This window comes from Colobus angolensis, unplaced genomic scaffold (assembly GCF_000951035.1).
Source record: "Colobus angolensis palliatus isolate OR3802 unplaced genomic scaffold, Cang.pa_1.0 Scaffold149, whole genome shotgun sequence".
Classification (NCBI taxonomy): Eukaryota; Metazoa; Chordata; class Mammalia; order Primates; family Cercopithecidae; genus Colobus; species Colobus angolensis.
This window is the reverse complement of record NW_012114588.1, coordinates 2219077-2226676: the sequence shown is the minus strand read 5'-3', so window position 1 is coordinate 2226676 and position 7600 is coordinate 2219077.

The following is a 7600-nucleotide window of genomic DNA, read 5'->3' as shown; positions in this document are numbered from 1 at the left end:
TTGAGATGGAGTCTCATTCTGTCATCCAGGCTGGAGTGCAGTGGCACAATCTCAGCTCACGGCAACCTCTGCCTCCCGGGTGCAAGTGATTTTTCTGCCTTAGCCTCCCAAGTATCTGGGATTACAGATGCTCCCCACCACGCCTGGCTGATTTTTGTGTATTTAGTAGAGATGAGGTTTTACTATGTTGGCCAGGCTGGTCTAGAACTCTTGGCCTCAAATGATCCACCCGCCTCAGCCTCCCAAACTGTTGGGGTTACAGGTGTGAGCCACTGCACCTGGCCAGTTTTAAAGCTCAGTTGAAATACTCCCTTCTCTGGAAAGCCTCCCTGTTCCTCTCCAATGCCTGGAATCCTCTCTTTCTCTCTCGGGTTCACCCTCCCATGTTTGGTCTCACCTTCCCTGACAGCAGCTGAGCACACACTGTCCTGCAGGGTGGGTGACTGGGCCTTTCAAACTGAAAGCACCCTTCTCCAGGAAGGGGCCCACCTCATACCTGTCCTATGTGGGTGTCTAACAGTGCCCCTGAACACAGAAGGGCCAGGGCCAGGCTTCCTGACAGTAACCATCACAATGCTGGTGCAGTGGTGATGTGCTGGTGATGGTAACTCGTGGCCATTGTAGGGAACAGTTTTCATGCTCATGGGCCACCCAATGCCCTGTGAACCCTCTTTTTAGAGTGGAGGCATTTATCACAATAGGAGTCCTGCTCCCCCAAGGTAGAAGTCAGAAATTCACTTTGCCAGCCTCCCTTGCAGCTAGAGTGTACCCATGTGACCTGGTCTCCACCAATCAGGATTTCTCCTTGGAAGAGATGTGGGCAGGCTCTATGCTGATGGAGCTTGGGAGGGGGACAGCCAGATTTCAGAGGCAGCAGTGGTGGTGTCCTCGCAGGAGTATTCCTGACAACTTAGGGTGGCTTGAACCACCATCCCTGTGCTCAGCAACAGCAGCTGAAATCACTCTTCCAGAGCATCCCTGGGTGCTAGTCCAGCCTCCAAGTCTGATCCTGTGGCACCTCTAGAGAGTTCCTGAGTTACCTAGTGCCCCAGTTTTCAGGTGAATTGAAGTAATATTTACATGTAGTAGAATTTACTTCTTTTGTGCATATAGTTCTATATACCTTAACAAATTTACACAGTCATGTAGCTACCACCACAATCGAGATACAGAACTCCCGAAATCTCTAAGTGCCACTTGGTAGTCAAGCCCAGTGGTATGAGAGAGCTGGTTAGTATCAGTACATGGGAGCCAGTTGTTAGGTTTTGAGGAACTTTGCAAGCTGTTTCTTAAACATAGTCATCATTAAACATTAAATTATATAAACTAACAAAAAATTATATTGAAACAAAGGTAATAAGGCCAGTCACAGTGGCTCATGCATGTAATCCCAGCACTTCGGGAGGCCAAGGTGGGCAGATTGCTTGAGCCCAGGAGTTTGAGACCAGTCTGGGAAACATGGTAGAAACAGCTCTACTGAAAATACAAATATTAACCAGGCGTGGTGGTGCTCATCTGTGCTCTTAGCTACTCGGGAGGCTGAGGTGGGAGGATCAATTGAGCCTGGGAGGTTGAGGCTGCAGTGAGCCATGATTGCACCATTGCACTCCAGCCTGGGTGACAGAGTGAGACCCTGTCTCAATAAATAAAATAAATAAATAAATCAAATGAAACAAAGGTAATAAACTTACCACCTCCTAATTATTTTGCTACATTTTACTGTTTAGATGCCCTGAGATGATTATTATTATTATTTATTATTATTATTATTTTTATTTTTAAGAGATGAGAGTCTTGCTGTGTTGACCACACTGGTCTTGAACTCCTGTCCTCAAGCAGTCCTCCCACCTCAGCCTCCTAAAGTGTTAAGATTACAGGCATGAGTCACTGCACCTACCTGAGATTATTTATGTCTGTTGTAGCTATATGGTAGAAATACTATCTAATAATGTGCTAATGTACACCTCTTCTCAACTCTGAATTCAGTGACCCCATGTGAGCAGCTTAAAATTGGCCATGGCTGTAATATTTATATCAGAGACATTGGCAAATGCTACAAATCAAGGTCTGATTTTATTGTTTTGCTGATTGTCTAGACATGAGAAAGTAGTGGAGAAAAGGCAGATAATACAGCTTAAACTTACAAGTGTGTCATGTCTGTGGCCATTACATTGAGAATAACACAAAAAATTAAGGAAACATTCTTTCAGTATTTAAAAACTATGATCTGACTCAGCAAAGAAGTCACCCACATCATTGATGAACTAATGAAGTTCTGACATATATCTTTGTTGCTTTATTTTTGTCTTACTCTTGTCAAATGATGGCTCCCCAAATACCGCCGGTACAACCTACTGATAAGACAAAGCTGGGTTTATTGCTTACTATAGGAAGGGAGAGCATCACATTGGCAGGGCTTTGTCGCTATTTCAAAGTGGGAAGGCAAAGTCGGAATCCATTAAGAACTAGAAGTTTGGTAAAGGAGGGTCTTTCCATGCAGGAGTTTGATTAGGATTGTGTTAGGAGTTGGGCGTGGTGGCTCACGCCTGTAATCCCAACACTTTGCGTGGCCGAGGCCAGTGGATCACTTGAGGTTAAGAGTTCGAGACCAGCCTGGCCAACATGGTGAAACCCTATGTCTACTAAAAATACAAAAATTAGCCAGGCATGGCTGGAGGTTGGGCTGTAATCCCAGTTACTCAGGAGACTGAGACAGGAGAATTGCTTGGACCTGGGAGGCGGAGGTTGCAGTGAGTTGAGATGACACTGCTGCACTCTAGCCTGGGTGACAGAGTGAGACTCTATCTCAAAAACAAAACAAAACAACAACAACAATAAAAAACAGGATTGTGTTAGGGTCACAACACAGTCCAGGAGATTGTTTTGTTTTGGAGACAGCAAGGTAAGGGTCTGTGACACAGGGAGTCTAAGAATCTCAGGGTGCTGTCTGTCAATACTTCCCATTGAGGAATTGGTGGGTCTTATGGGAAGTTTCTCTAATGCACGATCAAGTCATGTGTGTGGGCAAGAGTCTCCCAGAATACCATGGAGACAATGGAATAATAAAGTCTTGTTGTACACTGTCATTTGTTTGAAGGGAGATAGCTTCAGTCTTCAGTGTCCAAGGTATATGTGAGGGTAGGTGATTTTGTTTGTTTGTATGTTTGAGTTCTTTTTTTGGCTGTAGTGTAGTGGCATGATCTCGGCTCACTGCAACCTCTGCCTCCCAGGTTCAAGAGATTCTCCTGCCTCAGCCTCCTGAGTAGCTGGGATTACAGGCGGCCACCACCACGCCCAGCTAATTTTTGTATTTTTAGTAGAGACAGGGTTTCATTGTGTTGGCCAGGCTCGTCTCGAACTCCTGACCTTGTGACCTCAGCTCCCTGCAACCTTCGCCTCCCAGGTTCAAGCAATTCTCCTGCCTCAGCCTCCTGAGTAGCTGGGATTACAGGCGTGCACCGCTATGTCTGGCCAATTTTTGTATTTTTAGTAGAGATGGGCTTTCATCATGTTGGCCAGGCTGGTCTCGAGCTCCTGACCTCAAGTGATCCTCCTGCCTCGGCCTCCCAAAGTGCTGGGATTACAGGTATGAGCGACTGTACCCGGCCTGAAATTTACAATTTATCATTTGTAAGTTATGGGCTATAAATTCAGCAAAGTTGCAGGAGACAAGATCAACACACAAATATCAGTTGTGTTTCTATACACCAGGAATTAGCAAACTGAAAAGGAAATAAAGAAAACAATTCTATTTACAACAGCATCCAAATATCTAGGAAAAAAATTTAACCAAGGAGTTGAAAACTTGTACACTGAACACTACAAAACATTGCTGAAAAACACTGAAGACTTGATTAAAAGGAAAGACATCCCATTTTCATAGATTGGAAAGCTTGGTATTACTTAGTATTGCTAAGTATTGCTATTCTCCTCAAAGCAATCCACAGATTCTAGTGCAATCCCTATAACAATTCCGATGGTCTTTTGGGGGCAAAAATAAAAAAGCTGACCCTTAAATTCATATGGAATTGCAAGAGGCCCCAAATAGTCAAAACAGGAAATAAAATTGGAGGAATACACTAGTTTGCTTGGGCTGCCATAACAAAGTAACACAGACTGGGTAGCTGAAACAACAGAATGTATTTTCTCACAATTTTGTAGATTGAAGTCCAAGATCAAGGTGTCAGCCTGTTTTGGTTTCTGACGAGGCCTCTCTCCTTGGCTTGCAAATGACTCTCTTCTCTCTGTGTCTTCACGTGGTCTTCTATCTGCGAGTGTCTATATTTGAATTTCCTCTTCTTGTAAGGACACCACTCCTATTGGACTAGGTCCTCCCAAAATGTCATCATTTTAACTCGATTACCTCTCTAAAGGCTTTATCTCCAAATACAGTCACATTTTGAGGTATACTGGGAGCTAGAACTTCAATATAGGAATTTTGGGGATGGAGACACAATTCAGCCTGTAACAAAGGGTTACATTTCCAGATTTCAAAACTTACTATAAAGCAACAGTAATCAAAAAGGTGTGGTACTGGCATAAAGATAGACATGTAAACCATTGGAACAGAATTGAGAGTCCAAGCTGGGTAGTGGCTCATCCCTGTAATCCCAGGGCTTTGGGACACCAAGGCAGAAGGATCGCTTGAGGGCAGGAGTTTGAGATCAGCCTGGGCAACATAGCAAGACCCTGTCTCTACAAAAAATAAAAATAAAATGAAATTTGGCATGGTGGTGTGTGCCTGTAGTCCTAGCTACTCATGAGGCTGAGGTGGGAGGATCGCTTGGGCCCAGGAGTTCAAGGCTGCAGTGAGCCATGATTGTGCCACTGCACTCCAGCCTGATTTACAGAACAAGAGCCTGACTCTAAAGAAAAGAATTGAGTTTTTTTTTTTTGAGACAGAGTCTTGCTGTCACCCAGGCTGGAGTGCAGTGGCGTGATCTCGGCTCACCGCAAGCTCCGCCTCCTGGGTTCACATCATTCTTCTGCCTCAGCCTCCCGAGTAGCTGGGACTACAGGCGCCCGCCACCACACCCGGCTAATTTTGTTTTGTGTTTTTAGTAGAGCTGCGGTTTCACCATGTTAGCCAGAATGGTCTTGATCTCCTGACCTCGTGATCCGCCGGCCTCGGCCTCCCAAAGTATTGGGATTAGTCGTGAGCCACCGTGCCCGGCCAAGAATTGAGGTTTAATATTCAGAATATCTAAATAACTCTTACAGCTCAATAACAAAATGATACACTCTGCAATTTTAAAATGGGCATAATAATTGAATAGATATTTCTCCAAAAAAGAGATACAAATGGCCAAAAGCACATGAAAAAATATTCAACATCACTGGTCATTAAGGAAATGCAAATCAAAACAGCAGTGAGACCAGGCTCAGGCTCCCTCCTGTAATTCTAGCATTTTGGGAGGCCAAAGTGGGTAAATTGCTTGAGCCCAAAAGTGTGAGACCAGCCTGGGCAACATGGTAAAACACTGTCTCTGCTGAAAAAGATACAAAAATTAGCTGGGCATAGTGGCACATGCCTGTAGTCCTAGCTACTCAGGAGGCTGAGGTGGGAGGATCACTTGAGCCCAGGAGGCAGAGGTTGCTGTGAACTGAGGTCTTGCCACTGCACTCCAGCCTGGGTGACAGAGTAGGACTGTCTCAAAAACAAAAACCAAAACCAATAGTGAGATACCATTTCATATTCACTAGGATGGCTATAATTTCTTTAAAAGGAAAATTAGTGTTGACTATGTGGAGAAATAGGAACCCTCATCCATTGCTCATAGGAAGGTACAATGGCACTGTAGCAGCCACGGGAGACTGGCTGATTAACTCAAAAAGCTAAACATAGCCAGGCGCGGTGGCTCAAGCCTGTAATCCCAGCACTTTGGGAGGCCGAGACAGGTGGATCACGAGGTCAGGAGATCGAGACCATCCTGGCTAACACGGTGAAACCCCGTCTCTACTAAAAAATACAAAAAACTAGCCGGGCGACGTGGCGGGCGCCTGTAGTCCCAGCTACTCGGGAGGCTGAGGCAGGAGAATGGCGTGAACCTCAGAGGCGGAGCTTGCGGTGAGCTGAGATCCGGCCACTGCACTCCAGCTTGGGTGATAGCGAGACTCCATCTCAAAAAAAAAAAAAAAAAAAAAAAAAAAAGCTAAACATAGAATTACCATATGACTTAGCAATTTCATTACTAGGCATATACCCAAGAGAAAAGAGGACATGTCTACACAAAAACTTGTTGGTGAATGTTTGTAGCAGCGTTACTCATTTAGTCGAAGACTGCAAACAACCCGAATGTCCATCAGTGGATGAATGGATAAACAAATTGTGGTATATTCATATAATGGAATATTATTCAGCCATAAAAAGGAATGAAGTACTGATAGATGCTACAACTTGGATGAACCTTGAACACATGATGCTAAGTGAAAGAAGCCAGACATAAAAGGTCACAAACGATATGATTCCATTTAAATGTATGTGTAACGTTGTAAGAAACTGCCAAACGGTTTTCCCAAGTGGCTGCACCATTTGGCACCTCTACCAGCCACGTATGAGAGTTCCAGCTGGCACTGCATGCTTCATGTCCTTGCCAGCATTTGTTATTATCTACATTTCTTTCTTTTTTTTTTAAACGGAGTCTCATTCTGTCACCCAGGCTAGAGTACAGTGGTGCAGTTTCGGTTCACTGCAAGCTCCACCTCCTGGGTTCAAGTGATTATCCTGCCTCAGCCTCCCAAGTAGCTGGGATTACAGGCACATGCCACCCCACTACGCTCAGCTAATTTTTGTATTTTTAGTAGAGATGGGGTTTCACCATGTTGGCCAGGCTGGTCTCGAACTCCTGACCTCAAGTGATCAGCTCGCCTTGGCCTCCCAGAATGCTGGGATTACAAGTGTGAACCACTGCACCCAGTCAGATAGGTGGTTTTAATGCTTTTTTTTTGAGACAGGGTCTCACTCTGTTGCCCAGGCTAGAGTGCAGTGGCTCAATTACGGCTCACAGCAGCCTTGACCCTCAGGTGATCCTCTCATTTTGGCCTGCCAAGTAGCTGGGACTACAAGCACATGCCACCACACCCGGCTGTTTTTTATTTTTTGTAGAGATGGAGTTTTTCCATGCTGCCCAGGCTGGTCTCAAACTCCTAAGCTCAAGCAATCCAACCACCTCGGCCTCCCAAAGTGCTGGGATTACAGGCATGAGCCACCGCACCCAGCCCCGGTGGTTTTAATTGTTACTCTCTAACATTAAGTAAAATATCAACCAACATTCACGTCAGATCTGCACTTGTTTGTCAGTTGCAGCCACAGGTTGGTTCCAGTTACCTGAGTTTGGCAAAATTGAAGCACTCTGTGAGAGTCAATTGGCTATAAGAAATTTACTTTTTTTTTTTGAGACAGTCTCACTCTGTCTCCTAGGCTGGAGTGCAGTGATAGCTTCAGTCTTCAGTGTCCAAGGTATATGTGAGGGTAGGTGATTTTGTTTGTTTGTATGTTTGAGGTTTTTTTTTGGCTGTAGTGTAGTGGCATGATCTCGGCTCACTGCAACCTCTGCCTCCCAGGTTCAAGAGATTCTCCTGCCTCAGCCTCCTGAGTAGC